Source organism: Felis catus, chromosome B1 (assembly GCF_018350175.1).
Source record: "Felis catus isolate Fca126 chromosome B1, F.catus_Fca126_mat1.0, whole genome shotgun sequence".
Taxonomy (NCBI): domain Eukaryota; kingdom Metazoa; phylum Chordata; class Mammalia; order Carnivora; family Felidae; genus Felis; species Felis catus.
This window is the reverse complement of record NC_058371.1, coordinates 191,973,515-191,996,307: the sequence shown is the minus strand read 5'-3', so window position 1 is coordinate 191,996,307 and position 22,793 is coordinate 191,973,515. Positions and strand designations below refer to the sequence as shown.

General features: G+C 40.6%; 1 long non-coding RNA gene across 1 annotated transcript in view; it reads right to left on the bottom strand.

Annotated features, from left to right (window-relative positions):
- Window positions 1-21,737, bottom strand: part of LOC109499253 — a 39,103-nt gene extending 17,366 nt beyond the window's left edge. Inside the window, exon 1 of the long non-coding RNA XR_002156497.3 lies at window positions 21,454-21,737. This is a non-coding gene — a long non-coding RNA (uncharacterized LOC109499253). The remainder of the gene's footprint in view (window positions 1-21,453) is intronic.
- Window positions 21,738-22,793: the final 1,056 nt, after the last annotated feature.

Genomic DNA, 22,793 nt, shown 5'->3' with positions numbered 1-22,793 from the left:
TGGGGACTAGGCTTCAATGTATGCGTTGTGGAGGAACACAAGAATTCAATTCATAGCAGCTGGGTTCTAGAACCATCTTGGATGCCAACTTGCTCTTTCACACCCCTCTCTGGGCCATCATTTCCTCACCCGCGGACGACCTCTTCTTTCTCTTAGAGAAAACTAAAGCTCTGAATGCCACAGGCAGATGGCCGGCAGTATGAACAAGAAGGGTGGACACTGAGGAAGAAAGGCAGGGGCTTCTCAATGCACGCAGGGGAAGTCTCTGGGGCAAATGGGACTTAAGATGAAGGGAAACTCACTCCCCTGGGAAGGAGGACCAGTGCGCCTACAAAGAGAGCAAGGTACAGATCAGGAAGGAGAGCTCCAGATGGTGATAAAAAGAGTAAAAACTGTCAAAAGGAGGTTCAAAGACAGCAATAGGGTCAGGAGGAGGGTTCAGGGAAAATCAAAGAAGCTTTTGGCTCCTTCCCCTAATTCACCCTCTACAAAGGTGGCACAAAATTTTTTCTACCACCCAGTAAGATGGTATCACTTCCTCGAACAGAATCTCTCAATGACTACCTGTTGCCTTCACTATTAAAACAAAACGAAACAAAAAAACTGACTACCCTTCTTACACACGATTTCTTACCCTTGATTTCAAAATTCAATCATCTCTAAAACCCAGTTTCCTCCTATATATTTGGCAGCACAAGTTGATCTAAACTAACATAAGGCTCTTTGTGTTCTTTCTTTCTTGGGTGTGACTATTGTCAGCAAAGACTGTCCATAGTGATGGCAAGAAAGGAGGGTTATAGTACAATGCATAGAAGGATCTAGAGCTTTGATTCTAAGAAAGAAAAAATGATATAACTGCATTAGAACTGGCATTCACAAAAAAAAAAAAAAAAAAAGCTGGTTGAGGGTTCCACGGCATCACAGAGCTGAAGTTGATGAGACTATGACTTCCTTTAGAGTAAAAGCAATATATGATGATGTTCTATAAAATGTAGGGGCACCTGGGTGGCTCAGTCAGTTAAGTGTCTGACTTCGGCTCAGGTCATGATCTCGCAGTTCATGGGTTTGAGCCCCACATGGGGTTCTGTGCTGACAGCTCAGAGCCTGGAGCCTGCTTCGGATTCTGTGTCTCCCTCTGTCTCTGCCCTTCCCCCACTCATGCTCGCTCCCACACTCTCTCTCTCTCTCTCAAAAAATAAATAAACATTAAAAAAAATTTAAAGTAGGAAAAAAATTGAAAAACAGACATTTTTTTAAACCACTCTGAAGTCTCATCACGTAAAGTCAGCCCACCAATTATTTGCAATATAAATTTTTATTTTAAGGGATTTTTTTTAAAGCTGGATGTTATCTGTTAACTTTCTCTTAATCAATGAATGAAAGTGATTATTTTACTACACCTTATCAACATTAGGGACCATTATTTTGTTTTAAACACCAGCTGTTTGGATGGGGAATTTTTGAAAGGGGAAAATAAGCCCTCACTATTGTTTTCATTTGCATTTATTTGGTTACTCAGGGAAGTTTTAAAAAAAATGTGTGCCGTCATTTACCAACATACTTGATATTTGTGTTTTGCCTATTTATATCCTTTCTCCGTGTATTTCCTGGGGTCCTGGTATTTGTGTTATTGAATTTATATGAGTTTTACATTTATTACAAGAAGTTACCCTTTGTCAAACTTCCTACAGCATCATCTCTAGTCTTGTTGATTGCTTTTTAATCTTGGTGACTTTTTTTTTGATGTATAAAAGTTTTAAATTTTTATGTAGTCACATCTATCAATCACATCCTTAGTGATTTATTCCATCAATTCTAAGCTTAGAAAACTCTCCCCCTTAGGAGGCTTGATAAATATTCACATCTATTTTCTTCCAGATTTTCTAACAGTTAAGGTTTTTAAATATTTAACTCTTTAATCCATCTGGAATTTATTCTGATGTTCCTAGTGAGGTAAGAAATGTTCAAAATTCTTCTAAAAAATAAAACACTTAACGCCTCACATGTTTAGCTGATATTAGCATAAACCTTGAAGGCCAAGTGGTACCAGCTTCAAAGGCGGCAAATTTCTTAATAGAGTTTAGGATTTCCCCCCTTAATAGCACAGCGTACGAAATACACACACTTGCCAGTCATTGCTCTAAGTGAGTTTATCAGCAAGCTGCACACCCAGCATATGGTCTCTTTTTCATTATTAAGAAAAGTAAGTAATAAATAGGAACTGGGGCTCCCACCAATCATTAGCAAATCCTCCAAAGAAAATTAAGCACATATTGGAATCTTGTCCCCAGTGGACTCCTGCAATCTCTCCGACTAAATCATTTCACCAAAGAAAACTTTTCCCTCCTTCCAATCTCGTTAAAAGTACGCGGTGACTCATTCCAAAGAGCACATGCAGAAGAAACCAGAATACAGGCGTTTGATTTCTCTCCACGCTGGGGAAACATTCCTGCCTCTCCCTGCCTTCCAGCCCAAAGGCAGCCGCGTCTGGAGCTGCACTGAAAAAGATTTGTGGCTTATTGTCCTGATGGATGCCAGAGTAATGGAATCGCTCCGTACTTTGTCCTGGAAAGGCAGGCCAACAAGGCATTGTGCTATTGACGGCTCGCATTATAATGGAGAAATATTAGGGGGATATTTCAATAGCCACCCAGAGGAGAGGCAGTGGCTATAAGCATGCCACAGACTGCTTCCAAGGAGAGTAAAAGGGACATAAAAAAAAGGGGGGGGGGGGCAGGGAAGGGGTGGAAATGTTCAGGGAGGGGAAAAAAGAAAAAGTCCGCTCAGAGAATACATGTGAATGCAAAGCCTGTTTGCTAGCCTGGCTCTCTAGAGAGGGCAGTAAGGATTCCTGGTATGTGAACTCCACAATTACAGCGTTATTAATTTATGCAGCTCTGCAGACCACACGTGGGACTTCATGGTAATTAAGTTACAGATAAAGTCAGGTTAGTTTCCCTCTGAAGATAAACAGTTATGTTCTGTTTTTACACACGCACAAGGAAAAATTGGCAGATTTTTAGCCAAAGAAGAGTATCTGGTAAACATATATTTCATGCAGAACCTGTCAGTAACATAATATCTTTAAAAAATAAAATAAAATAAAAGACCACCTAGCACCTAGAAATGGATTTAACAGAGCAGTAGAATGATGGAGACTTAGCCAGTAAACCACTCCATGAGAGGAGTGAGTAGGGAGGTTGGAGGCAAGAGGTTTGATGAGTCCCTCCTATGTGGCCCACATTAGCAATGTGCAAACGTTCAAGTAGACACTGGAGACAAGGATGAAACCCGTTAGCATGGTCACCTGGAATGATCAGAAACGGATTGAACCAAAACACAACCCTTAAAAAGTGGCATACACTGAACCTGGCAATTTTACTCCTAAGGATTCATTCTAAGTGAATAACCACTGTGATGGCTGCATTTGGGGGTGTCAACCTGCCTGAACCACAGGGTGCCCAGATATTAGCTGAAACTTTATTTCAGAGTGTGTCTGTGAGGGTGCTTCTGGATGAGATTAACTTTTGAATTCTTAGACTAAGTAGAGTAGGTTGTTCTCCCCAGTTGGGTGAGCCTTATTCAATCAGTTGAAGACCTGAATAGAATACAAGGCTGAATAAGAAAGAATTCATTCTTTGGGCAGCTCAGTCGGTTAAACGTCCAACTCTTGATTTCAGCTCAGGTCATGATCTCATGGTTCGGGGGTTTGAGCCCCACATCGGGCTCTCCACTCACAACACAGGGCCTGCTTCAGATCCTCTGTCTCCCTCTCTCTGTCCCTCCCCAACTCGTGCTAAGTCTCTCTCTCTCTCTCTCTCTCTCTCTCAAATAAAGGTTAAAAATTAAAAAAAAAAAATTCTTTCTCTCTGTCTGTCTGTCTCTGTGCTGGGACATCAGTCTCCACCTGCCTTCAGACTCAGACTCTAGAACACCTTTGGCTGTCCTGGTTCTCAGGCCTTTGGACCTAGACTGGAACTGTATCAGTCTCCTAGTCCTCAGTTTACTACCTGCAGATCTTGGACTTCCCAGCCCCCATAACCACATGAGAGAATTGCTTACAATAAATATATGTGTATTTCCTGTTGGTTCTGTTTCTCTAGAGAACCAAGACTAATAAAATCGCGGATGTGTGCAGAGATTTTCCTACAGAGATGTTCATCACAGTATTGTTTATTAATTTTTTTAATGTTTATTTATTTATTTTCAAGTGAGAGAGAGGGACAGAGCATCAGTGGGGGAGGGACAAAGAGATAGGGAGACACAGAATCCGAAGCAGGCTCCAGGCTCTGAGCTGTTAGCACAGAGCCTGGTGAGGGGCTCAAACCCACGAGCCATGAGATCATGACCTGAGCTGAAGTCGGACACTTAACCAACTGAACCACCCAGGCACCCCCACAGTATTGCTTACAATAGCAAACATTTGCAAGCAACCCATCTTTTTACCTGATGTTTTACTGTGAACAAATCTCCAGCCTATTGATATATCTCTGGACCCTTATCTTGAAGGACTAGAGTCTTCCATTGATGAATGCACCATAATTAGTTTAATCAATATACACAGAATTTAAAAATTATGTTACATAAGCTCTGTATTATGTTCACTAAAATGAAAAGAGCAAACTAAACAGACACCATAAATACTGTCTGTTTTACTTTTATTTTCTGCTTACTGAATCTCTCAGGAGTACCCTCTCCAGCAGTTCCAACAAAACGCATAGCTTTATTTGTTTTATTACCAATAAAATGCCTCCTCACAAGGCATTTTTATTGTATCTAGACTGTCATTTAAATGACCTATTTTTATGCCAGATTCTCTAATTGTGTCCCTGAGTAACCCACCTACCAGATGTATGTGCAAGGTACATTTCTCAAGGTTGTAAAAATATATATAGGAAAGTAAAGTCGTGTAGACTATCTTGGTAAACCTTAAGAAAATGTTAAGACACTGTGTCAGTTAGTTACCTACTGCCACATAACAAATTATCCTAAAATTTAGTGGCTTAATGCAACAAACATTTATTGTCGCATAATTTCTGCGGGTCAGGAATCAGCCTTGGCTCAGCAAGTTCCTCTGGCTCGGATCTCTTACGAGGCTGTAGTCAAGGTGTGGGCCAGGTTTGAAGTCATCTCAAAACTCAACTAAGAGGCCGATTCGTCTTTGTTTTTTTTTTAATTTACACCCAAATTAGTTAGTGTATAGTACAGCAGTGATTTCAGGAGTAGATTCCTTAATGCCTTTTACCATTTAGCCCATCCCCCCTCCCACACCTCCTCCAGGAACCCTCTGTTTGTTCTCCATATTTAAGGGTCTGTTACGTTTTGTCCCCCTCCCTGTTTTTATATTATTTTTGCTTCCCTTCCCTTATGTTCATCTGTTTTGTCTCTTAAAGTCCTCATGTGAGTGAAGTCATATGATATTTGTCTTTCTCTGACTGACTAATTTCGCTTAGCTTAATACCCTCCAGTTCCATCCACATAGTTGCAAATGGCAAGATTTCATTCTTTTTGATTACCAAGTAATACTCCATTGTGTATATATATACCACATCTTCTTTATCCATTCATCCATCGATGGACATCTGGGCTCTTTCCATACTTTGGCTATAAACATTGGGTGAAGAAATGGGCAAAAGACATGAATAGACACTTCTCCAATGAAAACATCCAGATGGCCAACTGACACATGAAAAAAATGCTCAACATCACTCATCATCAGGGAAATACAAATCAAAACCACAATGAGATACCACCTTACACCTGTCAGAATGGCTAACATGAACAACTTAGGCAGCAACAGATGTTGGCAAGGATGTGGAGAAAGAGGATCTCTTTTGCACTGCTGGTGGGAATGCAAGCTGGTGCAGCCACTCTGGAAAACAGCATGGAGGTTCCTCAAAAAACTAAAAATCGAACTACCCTATGACCGAGCAATTGCACTACTAGGCATTTATCCAAGGGATACAAGTGTGCTGTTTTGAAGGGATATATGCACCTTGATCTGTTTTTAAGCTCATTCAGGTAGTTGTTGACAAGAGTTGGTTTCTCATTAGTTGTTGCACTGGGACCTCCCTTAGTCCTTGTTTGACTTCTAGAGTGCAGCTCACGGCCAGGCAGCTGGTTTTACCAGAGTGAGGAAGTGGGTGTAAGAGGGAGTACACATAAGACAGAAGCCACAGTTCTTTATAGGTAGAGTTGCCATATTTAGCAAATAAAAATACATGACACCCAAAGCAGTGCTAAGAGGGAAATTTATAGCTGTATATGTGTGCATTAAAATAGAGGAATGATCTCAGAACTAGGAAAAGAAGAACTAAACCCAAAACTAGCAGAAGGAAGAAAATAATAAGGATTAGAGCAGAAATCAGTGGAATAAAAGAATAGAAAAACAAAGGGAAAAGACAACAGAATGAATAGTGGATTCTTCAAAATGATTGACAAAATTACAAAACGTTAGCTAGTTTAAGAAAAATAGAAGACTCAAATCAGAAATGAAGGACAGGACCTTTCAACCAATTTTATAGAAATAAAAAATTATCAGAGAATACCATGAACAATTGTACACCAACAGTTTTGATAACCTAGATGAAATGGACAATGTCCTAGAAACACACAACCTACCAGACTAAATCATGAAGAAATAGAAAATCTGAACAGACTTATAATGAGTAAGGAAATTGAACTAGTAACCAAATACCTTCCAACAAAGAAAAGCTCAGGACCAGATGGCTTCACTGATGAATTCTAGCCAAACATCTAAAGAAAAATTAACACCAATCCTCTTCAAACTCTCCCAAAAAATTAAAGAGGAAGGAATGCTTCCAAACTCTCTTATAAGGCCAGCATTACCCTGTACCAGAGCCAAGGATACTCCCTGAAAGAAAAAAAAAAACTATAAACCAATATCCCTGATGAATATTAATGCAAAATTCCTCAACAAAATACTAGCAAATAGAAGTTAACAGACATTTAAAAGACTATAGACCATAACCAAATGGGATTTATTCCTGGAATGCAAGAATGGTTCAATGTATGAAAACCAATAAATGTAATACACCACATTAACAGAAAAGGGGGGGGGGAAGCATTTGACAAAATTCAACACCTTTTCATGATAAAAAAGAAAAAAAAACACTCAGTAAACTAGGCACAGAAAGAAACTACTTCAAAATTATAAAAGCCATGTATGAAAACCCATAGCTAACATCACAGTCGTAAAATCTTTTCCTCCAAGATCAGGAATAAGATACAGAAGAATATTTTGTCCCTGCTATTCAACATACTACGGGAAGTCTCAGCCAGCACCGTTAAGCAAAAAAAAGGAATAATAGATATGCAAACTGGAAAGGAAGAAGTAAAATAGCCTCTGTTTTCAGATGACATGATCTTATAATTAGAAAACCCCAAAGGTTCCACAAAAAAATTGCTGGATGCAAAGTAAACATACAAAAATCAGTTATGTTTCTATCTACTAACAATGGATAATCTGGAAAGGAAATTGAGAAAACAATTCCATTTATAATAGCATCAAAAAGAATAAAATTCCTAGGAATAAAATTAACCAAGAGATCTTCCAGTTAAAATTAAATTTCAGATAAATACAGAATAGTTTTTAGTTTAAGTGTGTCCCAAATATTGCATGGGGCATACTGACACTAAAAAATTATTCCATGTTTATTTGAAATTCAGATTTCTTCTCTAAGAGGCAAAATTGTTTAAAACCCCTTGTTCATGTATAATTAAGAATTAATTATTAGTAACTATGAGTTATTTAAGGATTACAAAAACTTGTGTTTTATAAACCAGAAATGGCAACATTTTTGTACCGAAAACTTGAATTTATTACTCTCTCATGCCATCTGGGTACAAAACTTATAAGTTCTTTAGAGAAAGTTCTCTGAAAGAACTTATGTAAATAATTGAAATTCCTGTAATTTGAAAGGACCAACTGTTTTCATCCGTGGCGTATCAGCATTGTCTTAAATTGGTTATGGCTTTCAGTTTCTACTATCTCTGACAGTTAAAATGATAAATTACTGTAAGTTTAGGAATTCTAATAGACTTTGTTAAGGACTCTGGTAAACCTCAGATTGTGTGGCGACATACATATCTTAAATATATTCTAGAACAGATAGGGCTGGGAGAATTAAATGAAGGTGATCAAAAGACACAAACTTCCAGTTACAAGGTAAGTAAGTACTGGAAATGTAATGTCCAGCATGACGACTATAGTTAACCCTGCCGTATGGCATATTTCGTGAAGGTTGCTAAGAGAGGAAATCCTAGAAGCTCTCATCACAAGACAAAAAAAAACAATGTTTTCCTTTTTTTTTTTTTTTTTTTGTCCTGACTCCCAAGTCTATGATGCTAAAGACCCAGCTGGTCCTCACCATACACTGTATGTCCTTGTATTCATGAGAGCAAATGCTAAAGCCAATACCTCTGTAATCCAACACTCACCCTTCTCTCGGTATTTATTCCTAGAGTGTAACCTCTGTTGTCATAGATTTTTTTTTTAACTAAAAAGTAGGATTAAGCGCCCCTGGGTGGCTCAGTCAGTTCAGCGTCCAACTTCAGCTCAGGTCATGATCTCATGGTTTGTGGGTTCGAGCCCCACTTTGGGCTCTGAGCTGACAGCTCTGAGCCCGGAGCTGCTTTGAATTCTCTGCATCTTCCTCTCTCTGCCCCTCCCCTGCTCACACTCTGTCTCTCTCTCTCTCTCTCAAAAAAATAAATAAATAAATAATTAAATAAATACACATTAAAATAAATATATAAATAAATAACATTAAAAAATAAAAGATAAAAAATAAAGATTAAATAGGTTAGGAGGGTTTCTTAGCCTCCCTAATAAGACTGACACATAAGAACCGTACATTTAGTGGCCCTAGTGCCCTTGTGTATCTTCGAATCATTTTGCCATCCCATAAGCAGGAATGTGCTAAATATTTGTTATGTGTTGGTATTATGCTAACGGCTAAGAAAGAGGCCCAGAAATGTGACCTTCAACTGGGGGGACCGTACATCTGCAGTTCTGGGGACAGTCTATACTGATTATCCCAGTGTGGTTGTTTACAGCACTGTGCATTCCATTATCTCAAAAGATTTCTGGCTTGGATGATAACTTATATGGTCACCTCACCTGTAGTAGAACTTTAAGAAACTTTCAAACTCACTGGTAAGAATAGAAATATAAACTTGAAAAACAAATCCACTAATCCCTTTCTGTCTACAGTAGGCAACTTCTAGAATGACTCCCAATGATCCCTGTCTCTTGGTACTCAGGTGGTTGGTCATTTCCTCCCTTAGAGTGTAGCTGGACCTAGTTCCTTTCTTCTAAAAAATTGAATTTAGCAAAAGTTATAAAAATTGAATAAAATATGGTTTTTTGGGATCAGTTTGCAGCCAATTAGGCGAATCATTCCAACTCACCATAGAGACATCAATGCAAACAATATACTCATGAATATAAACAATTTCCAAGCTTATCTGGGAGCATGTTAAACATGCAGTTTACGACATCAGCAAAATTGCATTAAATTTCTATTGCTGCTATAACAGATTACCACACTCTTAGTGGCTTGAAAGAACACAAATTTATTACCTAATAGTTCTGGAGGTCAGAAGTCTGGCATAGTTCGGCTTATAGACTTGGCTACAATGATGATAGCCACTACGTAGTAGCACTACATTTTCATTCTCAAGATTCTAAGGGATAATCCATTCCATGCTTTCCAGCTTCTACAGGCCACCTGCATTCCTTGGCTCCTGGTCCCTTCCTGAAACTTCAAAGCCAGCAATGGCTCAGTGACTGCTTCCCACAATGCATCACTCTGACCTCCTCTTCTGTCTCCCTCTTCCACTTTTAAGGATCTGATTATGTTGGATCCGCCCCAATAACCCAGGATAATCTCCCTGGCTGAAGATCAGCTGATTTGTAAATTTAATTCCATCCAATACCTTAAATTCCCCTTCGTTTTGTAACCTAACATGCCTACAGTTTCTATAACCTTGTAACCTAACATATATATAGGTTTTATAACTTGAACATTTGGGAGGGGGCATTATGCTGCCTACCACAACTGCGTTTTCCAAAGTGCATTTTGGGGAACATCAGTTCAGTGAGACGGTACATGAGGAAAGGGTTCATGAGGAAATATGTTTATGAAACGCTATAAACCATAGCTCAGTCTAGAAACATCACAAGGAAGTTTTACAATGAATAAAGCTGGCCAACTAACTGGAATATACAGCCCATTTTTTTTCTCAAAGTCACTGATAACATCCAAATGTTCCACAGAACGTTATGTCCGTGAACTGACACGGGACTTCTGAATTCTGGCTTCTGCTTGCCTCTAGCTCACTGTGCGATCCTGATCCAGTCCCACGGCTCCCTCTGCTAAATGAGGGGAGGGCATGGCTCAGATGTTATCTGCTCCACTATTCTGTTTCCTAAAATGACCAAAAGGTTTCCTTCCAAACCCAAGACTCTATGAACCCCTCCAGCAAATATTCATTGAACATTATGCTGCAGGTAGGAACTGAGTTCATTTCTGGGGGCAAAATAATAGAAAAATGAGGCCCTCTCCTCAAGGAAATAACTCTTTTTTTGAATGTTTCTTTATTTTTTAGAGGGAGAGAGAGACAGAGTGCAAGTGAGGGAGGGGCAGGGAGAGGGAGACACAGAATCTGAAACAAGGCTCCAGGCTCTGAGCTGTCAGCACAGAGTCTGACATGGGGCTTGAACCCACAAACCACGAGATCGTGATCTGAGCCTGAGTCAGACTCCTAACCAACTGAGCCACCCAGATGTCCCTCAAGGAAATAACTCTTTAGTGAGAGACACAGTCATAAAAACAAAAATCCATGCAGCTCTTCTTTGACTTATGATGGGGTTATATTCTGATAAACCTACTGTAAGTTGAAAATATCCTAAGTCGGCAATGCGTTTACTACATCTAACCTACTGAACATCATAGCTTAGCCTAGCCTACCTCAAACATGCTCAGAGCACTTACATTAGCCCATAGTTAGGCAAAATCATCTAACACAAAGCCTATTTGATAACACCGTGTTGAACAGTTCATATAATTTATTGAATACTGTATGAAAGTGAAAAACAGAATGGTTGCATGGGCACAGAATGGTTGTCAGTGTAGGATCCAGCTGACCCTCGTGATCGTGTGGCTGCCTCTGCCCAGCATCACAAGAGAGCATGCACTGCATGTCACTAGCCCAGGAAAAGATCAAATTCAAAATCTGAAGTATGGTTTCCACTGGGCGTAGCTTTCACACCATGATAAAGTCAAAAAATTATAAGTCAAGGGGCACCTGGGTGGCTCAGTCATCTGAGCGTCTGACTTTGGCTCAGGCCCTGATCTCTCAGTTCATGAGTTCAAGCCCCACGTGGGGCTTGCTGCTGACAGCCTGTCAGCGCAGAGCCCACTTTGGATCCTCTGTCCCCCTCTGTCTGCCCCTCCCCTGCTTGCACCTGTCTGAAAACAAAAAAATATTTTTAAAAATTACAAGTCGAACCATGGTAAGTTGGGGTGCATCTGTAACATGCCTGACAGATGCCCCAACAGAAGTAAATACAGAGTGCAGAAGCATCATGCAAAATGGGTGGTAAAGTCCACTGGAGATGGTGGGAGGTGATGGAATCTGCCTCTAAAGGACAGCAGGGGATGGGAAGAAGGCATGAGAGATTCTAAATAAGAGAGAACTTACTAAAATTCTGAAACTATATTTGTAATGTGCTTTCAGGAGATTCAGTTGGATCATTCAAGCCAAATGACTGGACTCGGATCCATAAGAAATGATCCTTTTCCATAATTAATATTACTGGCCAGTTTCTGCCTGACCATATCACAGAGGGCACTACTTCCTGACATCATCAAGGCCCTTTGGGAAACATATGTAGAAGGAATCGCCCTGTTCCGGGAACAGCCTAGCCTTTCTTTGGCACTAAGGAAATAACAGATGTGATTTATTCAGGCTAAAAAATTTGCTCTAAATTATAGACCTTCCTTTGCATGTCTTAAGGGCTTTTTCATGTTTATTTTCAACAAGGGTGTATTATGTTTTCTCTGAGCCTTTTTGTCAATAGCGTGACAAAGAGAGCATGAGTGTTTCTAAGTTACCTTTGCCTCTTGCATGACTAGAAGAAAAAGTTATGCAGGTTGGATATCTGTGCATTAACAAGAATACGGGAATACATTTATCGCTTTAATTTGGACCTATCCTTTTTTTTTCTTTTTTTACCAGTTCCATTTACAGTTGTGGGATTTTAATGGAAGGCCACCCATGTTTGGTTGTTATTGCCATTGTTTCTAAGAACAGTGGAAAGGAATCAAAAGGGCAAGGAGAAAATGTGTTCTTGTATAGAAAACTCAGCAAAATAAATAAACCAATGAACATAACAATGACAATACTTACCCAGAAGTTAGACCTCAAAAGAGGACCTTATGTATCTCCATGGAGATGGGGATAAAAATAAAACATGAGGGAGCTAACAGTTCTGAAACTGCTGCTCTGTGCCAAGTATTGTGTTACACACTTTCTTTATTTCAGCCCGAAGGCAATTCTTTGCAGTAGGGCTAACTCCTCTAAATCTAGCCCTAGCAAGATTATCGCACAAGTCTGTAAATGCAGTAGGTTCAAACCAACATTACCACTTGAAATATAAATCTTGCAGGCTCCCTGCATCCTTTCTACAGGATCTGCTTCACCTGACTCACAGCCACCCTTCTCAAGCTCTGGACACTTACTCCATGAGGCCTGTTGCCCATGAAAACCCTTGAAGTTGGGAACTCACCTCAGTTCCCGTCTACTGGCTCTCTCCACAAGAAAACTGGTAATCCTAACAAGCATCTCACCCTATGAGGCTCCCAAAGTCATCAGACCTTAAATTGCAAAAAAAAAAAAAAAAAGAAAAGAAAGGAAAGGAAAGGAAAGGAAAAGAAAAGAAAGGGAAAGGAAAGAAAAGAAAGAAAAGAAAAGAAAAGAAAAGAAAAGAAAAGAAAAGAAGAAAAGGACTTGTTTTCTGTTGTCCTCATTATATTGTGAGCATGGTGAGCTCCATGCAGAGTGTGGGTAAGGACCACGGAGGTCCACCCCCTGTGTGTCTCACTTGGACTCCTGGGCACCAAAATTAACCTTCAGAGCCACAGTGCAAGCATCCCCTTCAATTTGTGACCACTGCCACCTTGAGATTAGACACAGCCTTGAGGCTAAGCTTAAAGACTCATCTGACCCAGACTCCTCATAAACCTCACTTTCCCTTCTCCGTACTCAAGCATCTGTAAAACCCTCTGCTCTCATTTCCCTTGGGCCAAAATGCCTCATGCCGAGTGATTCCTAGCATGACAGGCCCATGACTTCATCAGATACACAAAGACATCTCTGAGTTCCAACTTTCGCTCACATGGGGCTCCAGCTACAGACAAATGAAGCAACTCACCTTTTAAAGGCTAATAAATTGACCCAGCTGGTAAAGGTTGGAAATTGGAACCTCAGGTCTGCCTAACTTCAAGCCACACCATCTCAGAGAATGCACTGAACAGTTTATGCGGCACCCCTTCAAAGATTCTTTGGTTGTATCAAAGTTCTATTTTCCTTCTGACCTTCAGAGTATATCTCAGAGTTCAATCTAGGCTCTCCATTCAAGATTTGGAGGTCTGAAGCCCAGATAATTCAGGAATACATGTTCTCACCGATTTCTTGCTTGCACATCATCAATCAAGAGGAGGCATCCACTGAATTGATGTCCTACGTATGCACCACTTTACAGAAGTTTTTGTCTTTCCCACTGGTTGTTTCGTGGAAGCTCCGAAAGGTTGGAATTCATATCATCATGGGCCACAGACTCAAGCCCTGGTTGCCTATAAATTTTCACATCTTGTGGAGCTTTGGGGCAGAGTGAGGCAAGATGCCTATAACTCACAAGGAAAAGACAAGAAGACAGCCTCCAGCTAACATCAAAGATGGCAGAGACAAGCTGATTTAGTCTGTGTCTCCTAAGAATATGGCTAACACATCTGCATGTGGTATGTCAGAAGTTAACAGTTCAACTTGAAGAAGAAAGTTGTTCTGGGGAAGACAATTTTTTACAATTCTATGTGAGCTTCGTTGACAATGTATAGTTTCAAAACGTTCTGCAGGCACTGCATTGCCTGTGTCCTAGTGTTTCTTTGGTTTTCAAGAGAAAAAGGAAATTCTTCCAATTATGTGAGCCACGCTTGCCTTTGTTTCCAAGCTTATTGAAACAGGGATCCTGAATCCAGCAATCCTGAGAAACATTCTTCTCAAATCCAAATTAAGGCCAATTAAGTTAAAACCCGGCTTAAGACTTAATGCAAGAAGCCAAGGAGCCCAGCCTTGGGGTTCTAGACCATGCTTTTGTCAAGATGAGTTTCCGGAAAACACTTTTGCGTGGAAGAATGTCAGCTAATAAATCAAAAGGAAATACAGAATTGGATAATCACCATTGGTCAGCTGATAAGGGCAAGGATTATCAATGATGCTAAGACGTGTAGCCAAAAGATTGATGGGGAATTAGATATTGACCTGATGGCAAAGTATCACTCACAGGCTACAAGCTGGTGACAAAGGGAATGTAACTTTCCAGAGGTGGGGCCAAGCTACCACTGCCTCACTTGTCTCCTGAAGTGATTAAATATGCAGGACACAGCATCGTCCATGACATGTTCTCGACAAAATGTTGATCTTGGATCCACTCAGTGTTTAGTTCTAATTTTCAGCTTAGGCAGGACTTAGAGCAGAACAAGAAAGCTAACACCATGAGGAAGCAATCAGACAATTCAGAAAGAGAAACTTTCAACCGGACAATGAGCCCCAGTTTCCTGAAACTCCTCCACAAGTCAATGTCCTGGGGAAAAAAAAAATTGAGGGAGACTATACGAGATTAAAAACGACTTAAGAAACACAAGAAACAATGTAATGTAGGGGCATTGATGGGATCCTCCTTGAAACAAACCAGCTGTAATATCTGGGGGCAATTAGAGAAATCTGAGAGTGAACTGGCTATTTGATGATCTGAAGAAATTATTAATTAATTATATTAGGTGTGCAAATTCTGTGACTATTATGTAGAAAAATGACCTTTGCTTTTTAGAGATGTATGCTGAAGTATTTGTGGTTGAAATGATACTGTGTCTGTAATTTCCTTTAGATTTCAGCACAACGTTATACTTACAACCAATGTGGTGGGTATATGTGGAAAATGTAAACAGTTGTTAAACCCACATAATGGGTAAATGAGGGTTCATTAAACTTCTTCCTCTCTACTGCTTCACACTTTCATAAATATTTTTTTTTAAGTAAGCCCTATGCCCAAAGTGAGGCTTGAACTCAGGACCCTGAGATCAGGAATTGCATGCTCTACAGACTGAGCCAGCCTATTTTTAATTTTTTTTTTTCAACGTTTATTTATTTTTGGGACAGAGAGAGACAGAGCATGAACGGGCGAGGGGCAGAGAGAGAGGAAGACACAGAATTGGAAACAGGCTCCAGGCTCTGAGCCATCAGCCCAGAGCCCGACGCGGGGCTCGAACTCACGGACCGTGAGATCGTGACCTGGCTGAAGTCGGACGCTTAACCGACTGCGCCACCCAGGCGCCCCAGCCAGCCTATTTTTAGAAATAGGAGCACTCCGCAGGGCTTTGGGCTCTGGAGGAGAGGCACTCGAGTTTCAGCAAGATTCTGCCTGCGGTTGCTTTGAAAGTTCAACGGACACATATTAGAAGGTGGAGGAGGGACCAAAAAGTATCTTCCAAACTGAGAAGTCACTTTGAGACCTGAAAACGAAGCAGGCAGCTCCATTCCATTTACAGAGTTTTACTTAAGATAACTTACTGGGGCACCTGGTGGCTCAGTCGGTTGAGTGTCCGACTTCGGCTCAGGTCACGATCTCACGGTTCGTGAACTTGAGCCTCGCATCCGGCTTGCTGCTGTCGGCACAGAGCCCACTTCAGATCTTCCGTCCCTCTCTCTCTACTCTCTTCCTCCCCCACTTGCACCCCACTTGCACCCTTTCTCTTAAAAATAAATAAAACATTAAAAAAGTTTTTCAAGTTAACTTACGGACCGAGGGGGTGGGGGAGCTATTCTCCACAAAGTCAGGAACTTAGTCCACAGATTTTGTAGAACAAGGGCAGGTGCAGAAGTCACTGTAGTGAGGTCAAAGCGTTTACTATTTAACAGACCTCATGGTGCCATCCGTGTGCCAGAGCGGGGGAGGGGCAGAAACTATGTCATCTCTACTAGATATCTGAATAACTGTAGGAAAGATGAGAACAAGCCTCCCTGCATTCCGGTCAAGGCACACATTTACCTCCAAGGGGTCTGGAACGTGTAGCCCCAAGGGAGGTCACTGCTCTGGCACGAACAAGATGGAAGGCCAAAGATGGAGTCAGTGTTGCCAATACTCCTACATCAGGGAATCCTGGAATCTCGCTGCTCTGAGGGCCTCCCATACCAAGCAAGCATTTTACAGAGAAGAAATGGAACTCCAGAGAGACAAAGTGACTTTCCCAAATCACATGGGCAATCTTCCCGCTGCCTCCTCCACCCCATTTCCACTCTACCCAGCACAGTCCTGCAGCCTCTGAGGTTTGGGCCAAAGTGAGGAGTGGGGCTGGGCCTGTAGAAGTGCTGCCCTCAGCCTCACCCGGACTCACGGCTCAAAGCAGGGCTGGGCGTGCAAGCACTTGCTAAGATAGCGTGTGACTGCGGGAAGGGTAACACAGCGTGTGAGAGCGGGCACCGAATGAGGAAGAGAAATGCTGAAATGCAGCTCCCCTTCTAGGACACTCACTTCACCTCCCCTTCACCAGTTTCTCCGTCTGTGAAATGGAACAATGATCCAAAGGGGGGACCTGGGAAAAGAAACTGCCGGTCACAGAGGATGGCACATAGTAAATGTCAAATAAATGCTATTTCTGTCTCCTTGCCTTTCCCTTAACCAAATGACGAGGATCCAGGCGTATAATGAAAAAAAGATGCAGGGTGTAGTGTTGCGTATCTTATTTAGCCGGGGACCATGATGGAATTTCGGCTGTCCTGCTGTGGAAATTTTCTCACATTTTCTTTGCCTAGAGAAACATTTGGATATCAAAATATGGACCTCATATTAGCTCAGGAAACCAAAAAAAAAAAAAAAAAGTGGGGGGGGGGGAAGGTCTTCATTCTGTGGCTGCAATAAAGGTTTCCTTCTCTAGCGATAATCAACTCTGCATAATTAAAATCGCTCAGACTGCTGAACTAATTTTCAGACGGAGGTTTCTTCCTGTAGCAACACTTACAAGCAAAGTTTCTACTGTGAATGAATTTAATTGTGAGTCTAATTACAATTTTAATGAATATCTCCAGCCCTGCATGTAAACTTGCTCTCCAAGGCTTTGCTATCTGTTAGGGTATTTTAAGGTCTTTTCATTTTTAATATAAAGGAATGTGTTGGCAAAACGAACGTGTAGTAAAGAAATATTCTTTCTGGTTTAGTTTGGTTTTGTTTTGATGATCAAGTGAGAAAATGTAGAATGTCTGCTATTTTAAAGAGCCTTTTCAGTTTGGGTATTTCATCTTTAGTTTCGGTGTTAAGTGTTCTCTTTTCTTAAGGATGGAGAGAGCACCTTGCAACACTTATGCTCCGTTTGCAATTTGGCATGTATTATCTCGTTTCATGAATGTCCAGAAAATTAGAGTTCCAGTTTACCTTGGAGCTTCATCTATTCTGGAAATTCAAGGACATTTTATAAAGAAGCAGGAGAGAGGGAATGTAAAAAAAAAAAAAAAAAAAAAAAAAAAAAAAAAAAAAATTCCTTCCTTCAAAATATATTGAAAAAGATATAGAACAGCCAAACCAAGTCACTTAAGTAATCAAAGATACCTTTCTTTTATTTTGTTGTTTATTTATTTTTGAGAGAGAGAGTGAGAGACAGAGTGTGAGTGGGGAGAGGCAGAGAGAGAGAGGGAGACCCAGAATCCGAAGCAGGCTCCAGGCGCTGAGCTGTCAGCACAGAGCCCAATTCAGGGCTCGAACCCACGAACCGTGAGATCATGGCCTGAGCCAAAGCCAGACACTTAAGTGACTGAGACACCCAGGGGCCCCTCAAAGATACCTCCAAAAAAAAAAAAGAGAATAAACCAACAAAATGCCACTTGATTAAAGCCAACATTTTTTATAATAGGGAAACCTGAACACCACCCAATATCCAACAACAGACCTCAGTGAAATAAAGTGTCATGTGTTTGAGGACAACTTAGGAACATGATATTTTTCTCTCTTTTAACTTTTATTTGTATTACACAAATAATCTAGATTCATTTAAGGCAAATCATCAACTCTAGGTAATTAAAAAGATTCTTTTTAAATGTCGCCTGTGATATAACAACCTAATATTAAGTATTTTTATGTGTGTATATACCATAACTATCCATACATACACATAATACACACATTTATGCACGCATGTGTATGTACATCTATACTACACAAAAACCATTTCATATTGCATTTACTGCTCTGTAACCTGCTTTTATCATTTAAGAACATACTGTAAACAACTTTCCATGTCAGTAATTATGCAACAGCACAACAGACCGCAAGAGCACAGCCCGAAGCCCATGCGAAGCCCTCTAGGCCACCAGCTTGCATTCCTGGTTCTCACCTTTCTCCTGGCCAGATGGTTTGGAGCTTACTCTTCACTCTTGTTGCCGCCCCCCCACCTCCACCTAGAAGCCTCTTTCCCTGCCCTTTTGTCTTTACCCCTTTGGCTGCTAGAATGCCCCTCCTTTGTGTTGCCATAGAACTGGGGACTTACATCTGGGAGAATCTTGTCTGATCAGCTCAGGACTTAAATTCATGGGACAACTAGCTACTGATTCTAGGAGTTTCCATGAGCAGCTCTGTTCTTATCACTGTGGAAACCAAGTAAAGGTGACACCCCCAGGAATAAACCCAAATCACTTTGTAACCCCACTGCAGCTGGAAACCCGCAGAAAGAGCACTATAATTTGCAATACTGGCCCCCAGCCTCTAACACCACCAGGAACTCCGCCCCTGCGGCCCCTGCGGTCCCTGGATCCTGGATACATCTGTGCCATCCTCACAGCACGGATTCTTTGGGACCCCACATTTTGGGTATCACTGGCTTCTAATTGACAGGCCGTCTGCAGATAGATTTTATGAATTTTTTTTGAAGTTTATTTATTTATTTTGAGAGACAGAGAGAGCGAGCAGGGGAGGGACAGAGAAAGAAGGAGAGGGAGAACCCCAAGCAGGCTCTGCACCGATGTGGGGCTTGAACTCACGAACCATGAAATCATGACCTGAGCCAAAACCAAGAGTCAGAAACTTAACTGACAGAGCCATCCAGGCACCCCTGCAGAGAGATTTTTGCTAACGTGAATGTACCAAAGCTATAAGGGAGTCTGGGGAAGAGACTTCTGGTTTCTACCTTAGGAGGAATAAACTCTACGGAGTGGAATCTTCCAAATAGATGAAGGGTGTTCAAAGGCTCTATATATACAAAAAGAGTCACTAATGTCTACCACTGCAGAAAAATTCCTAAACATCTCATCCTCCAGAAAAGGCTGCGTTGTGCATTTTCAAGACAAATGTTAATTCTAAGTTACAAGTGAAGATAGGTGGACCCCAAATGGTTTGGGTCCTTAAGATATGGGGGAGTCTTTATTCTGGAAAACCATGGCTTTTAACTTTAAGCTCTAACCACCTCTCTTGTGAACTTGAGGCGCACCCAAATCCTCCCCACTTGCCTCTGTGTTTAACCTGATTGTGTGCTGTTGAGGGAAACAGTCTTTCCTAAATGCTCCTACTCCTTCCTCCTTGTGTTTATCTTGACCCTGACTTTCCCTCACCACTCCCTAAATGGTCATATGCAAGGGATCATTCTAGAACATGAGTGAAGAGAGCAGGCCACCCTAAACAATGGAGAGGACATGGGAAATTCCTTCCTAGAAACATTCCTTCCAGGCCCCTAAAAACACGCAAGAATGGAAAAGGAGCTGGGGACTCAAACCCAGGTCTAGCTGGGTTCATGCTGTAGTGTGACGGGGTGAAAACACCAGAACAGAAATGAACACAGACAATGGCAAAAACACTTTCATAAAAGAACTTCCGTTTTATTAAATCAGTTTGCTGCTCTCCTAAAACCATATAAATTCTAGGAGGGAGCCAGCAAGTTGTTTCTGGATGAGATTTTGATTCTTTTAAGGGTGAAAGTGAGCATAATAAAAACAGAGAAAAGAATAAATTAAGCTTTCCAAATCTAGGAAGGCCTGGGAAAGCAAACAAAGCAGCAAAAATGCAGGATGATTTGACCCCAGCCAACAATGTAGAAAATTTAGATGGGATTAAAAAATATATATCAAGATAAAAAGTAGCAAACATCACTAACGTCACAAATTTCCAAGCAACCGAAATCCGAAATAATAAACCGAAATAATAATAATAATAAAAAAAGTCAGCCACTGCTGTATATGTGGACAATAAGAGAAGCCCAGCTGTGGGCTTTATTTCCGCTATGGCTAAAAGGAGTAAGGGGCTTCATGGAGAAACTGAACAGAGACCAATCAAGGGGTCCAGATGGCATAAATCCTTAGGTCTTAAAAACAAAAAATTAGATAATAAACTTACTGAATCATTGTCATTCTCTTTGTAGGTCAAATAGCGGTACAGTCCCTACACGCCTTTTATTCAAAGGGGTTTTGTTTTGTTTTTCTTTTCCAGTCTTTTAATATAGGTTGAGGGAAATTTTTCCCGAATGAGACACAGTACGTGCCAATCACCAGCGTCCCAACCGAGATCCAAATCCAGAAAAATTATACAACTTAACATGCCGTCAGGGTAAAGCTTCAAAAAGTGATAATGAGATTTCTCCAAGTTGGACCAGTTTCCAGGTTCTCAGGGAAGGCTGCTTTTTCCATGCGGCGCATCGTTGGCTCACACACGGGATTATACACAGGACAACGTTGGTTGGAAGGAACCAGCCTTGGCGTCAGGGGATCTGGGGTCAGTCCTCTCTCCCCATCCATGAGCTGGGTGACCTTGGGTGAGTAAATTAACCTCTCTGAGTCTTGTCATCCTGAACTATGAAACCCGGAAAATCAGGCCTATTGTGTCACTCATGTGGAATTTAAAAGTTATAAAATGCCATGAAAACATAAGCTAATGCTATCATTTTTGACTGTTACTATTCTGAGAAAAATCCTGAGATTCTGGGAGCAATGAGAATGATGTTTAGCCCATGCCAGGCACTCTAAAACTTATGCTGGAAAAAATGTTTTGAAATTATAAAAGATAATACTGATTACATTTATGGTAAATTTAAGACATTACAGTGAGGAAAACTATCATTGATTGAGTATCTACTGTGTACCTGACCCTATGCTTAGAGCTTGACATACATACATTACCTGGGCTTTAATCCAATGAAGTTGAATGATATCCCAGCCCCATCCTTCCAAAAGGAGAACTCGGGCTCAGAGAGACTGAGTTGCGTGTCCAAGGTCTCATCAGTGGGTGGTTTGGGGAGGTAGGGTCCCACCAGGAGGTCTGAATCCAGAATCTGCCCATTTCAGTGACATCAGGCCCTAGCATGAAAGGCAGAAAGATCAACAAGGCCAATGGAAAACGTTGTATTGATCATATCAATGGAAAGTCAATTAAAATGGAGAATCATCAAAATGATACATGCAAACTGTACATATTTTTACTTTCATTTAATATACATAATATTAATTCATTTAATAAAATCAATGTTTGAAAGTTGATTAGAAAAAGAAACACAGGTTTTGGAGCATATTTTTGAAGCATGTACATTTTTTGTATGTCATAACATAGTTGACTAGCAATTCAATATAACAAACTCCTCCCAGGGCCGCTTTGGCTTCTGAATGATGAGATTTGGCCTCTAGATTTGATATCACACGTCCTTTTACCTGTATTCTTCGTTTTTTGACTTGTCTGTTTCTGTCATAGCCTGAAGGACTTCTTCCCTGATGCTAAGTTTATACTGCAATAAATAGGAATCATTAGTTCATTGTTATATATCATCTGTCTGTAAATCATTGGAACCGCCAATTTGTCTGGGATAGGTTACTAAACCATGTTCTTAATTATTGTCTTGTAGTTCAGAGTTTTTCCAATACTGTCAACCTCAGGCAACATTTTTCCCTTCTCTGAGATTTAGTAAATGTCGAACTGGGAGTTTCACTCCCCACTAACTGCTACTTTGGGAGAAAAAAGAAAAAAATCTCCTTTAACGTTAACAATTTTTAATGATTGTATGTAACCTCTATTCTTGTCTTTTGTTTCTCCTAAAATGAAACTCCAATATTATTTTTAAAACCATTTCATAGCCCCTTGATCCCTACCTTGGAACAAAGAAATGCATTCTGTTATAAAAACCTGGTGCTTATTTAAATCACTTTCTTTATTCATAACCAAAACATTCTATAACACAGGCTTTCAAAGTTTTTGCCAGTAATACGAGGCAAGAGAAATTTTACAACAGTTAGAAATTTCCTATCACGTATAACATACATGCCACACTCACACATACATACATATAAGAACAATTCTCATGAAATGCCTTCACAGCACACAATGCACACTGATATTTTCCATTCTGCTTTATTCTATTTCATTTTTTAAAATCTTTCTCCCAGTAAATTTTATGATCCTCCCCCACTAGAATCAAGACCCACAATTTGAAAAACATCGATAAAGAATTAGGTTTCCAGATGTCTATTGT